The 1530-nt window shown below is 34.8% G+C and overlaps 1 protein-coding gene across 1 annotated transcript in view; it reads right to left on the bottom strand.

Moving 5' to 3' along the window:
• LOC106474321 (ankyrin repeat and SAM domain-containing protein 3-like) overlaps positions 1–612 on the bottom strand; it is a gene marked incomplete at its 3' end in the record, with an annotated part of 12724 nt that extends 12112 nt beyond the window's left edge. The window contains exon 1 of the mRNA XM_013935012.2: positions 307–612. The remainder of the gene's footprint in view (positions 1–306) is intronic.
• Between the last annotated feature and the right edge of the window lie 918 nt (positions 613–1530).

Here is a 1530-nt window from a genome sequence, read left to right on the forward strand (position 1 = left end):
GGGTGGCTTAACTTTTTCCAGGTGTATAGTACAAGCCAAATGGTGTGCTTTTTAAGAGTAGTAATTTAATACTTTTACATCTCTGTATGAAGCAAAAATGAATATGAGAAAAAAAAATGTCACTTTGATATGCAGAAGTTGCAAAACACTAAAACTTAAGTTAAAAGCCACTACGAAAAACACACATAAGGTTAAAGTAAAGCTAACGACGTAAGCAAGGAGTTGAAATATTACTCAATACAGTAGACAACATTCCATCTTAAGCCCACAAAAGATTCTCGATCAATTTACTATAACTATACTTACAGTAAAAAAATCGAAAACCCACTTGACTGTGACATATACACTTAACTCTGGATCACTTGGTCCCGTTGGTGTACTTGTACTTTAGTGTTGACATAAGTTAAAATTACATTGTATTTATAAAGCTGCATGTTAAACAATACACGTACAATTAGTAGTTGAATTACAATTTAGAGTTAGAGGCCTAACTACATAAACTGAAAACTAATACACCCCGAAATACGTTTCAAAGTTGCATATTCATTGATTTATAAGTTCCAACTAATCCTTACCATTACTAATTGTAATTCTTAAAATAAAGTACAAATACCAACATCATAAGCACAATAACGTGAGACACCTGGTAGTTGATTCACTCGTTTTAAATAAACATTTCTTTAAATAAATTGTAAAGTGAAAGAGCAACCATTTAAATGATCAAAATCGATACAGTTATTGAATGTGTAGTATTAATAAATGATACTTCATAATACAAAGGTAAATGCGTAATTTTAAAAATAAAAAGAACTATTATTCCTATAACGTGTTGTTACGTCTCTGTTCGTTTGTTAATTTCCCGTAAAAATGCTTTCCGAAGAACTTCAGCGACACAAGTCCTTTCTTAAATAAAACTAGTTTATTCTTTCTCAATTCAACTTTGCAATACACTTAATTTCCACAGTCACTTTAATATAAACACACGCTATAACTCACAACGATTCACGCACTTTACTTACGGTCACTACCGCTCACTTGACTCGATTAACTGTGTCTATTATTTACAATCTCTCTATCTGCTATTTCAGTTCCGATTAATTCTCTCGCTTTATTTGTCGCGCTTATATACAATAAAAGCGCGCGTCTAGCAAACGCTTGGACGTTCGACAGGTTTCTCGATCTTTCTAGAACTCCAGCGCATGCTCCCAGCGTCGCGCGACTTCCGTTGTCGTAACAGTGTCATTTAAAATTTCTGCCCGTTTCATAAGGAGTGTGAATATATAATAGACTTCTCACTGAGCGGCTTTAGGGTCAGAAATAATGCCTATAGTTGATACTTCCACGACCGCTACATTTCCACAACCTTCTAACAGCTGGACACTTGGGTTTAGTAGACAATGGAGAGAATGCCTCTATTGGATTACGTACAGGGAATGTAGGGAAAGGGTGTAAATCATGTGAGCATTATTGGAAGTGAAAAGGTCAACAAAAGAAACAGTATGGGATGACAGCAGTATAGTGCTGGAGCAC

Source organism: Limulus polyphemus, unplaced genomic scaffold (genome assembly GCF_000517525.1).
Source record: "Limulus polyphemus unplaced genomic scaffold, Limulus_polyphemus-2.1.2 Scaffold7068, whole genome shotgun sequence".
NCBI lineage: Eukaryota > Metazoa > Arthropoda > Merostomata > Xiphosura > Limulidae > Limulus > Limulus polyphemus.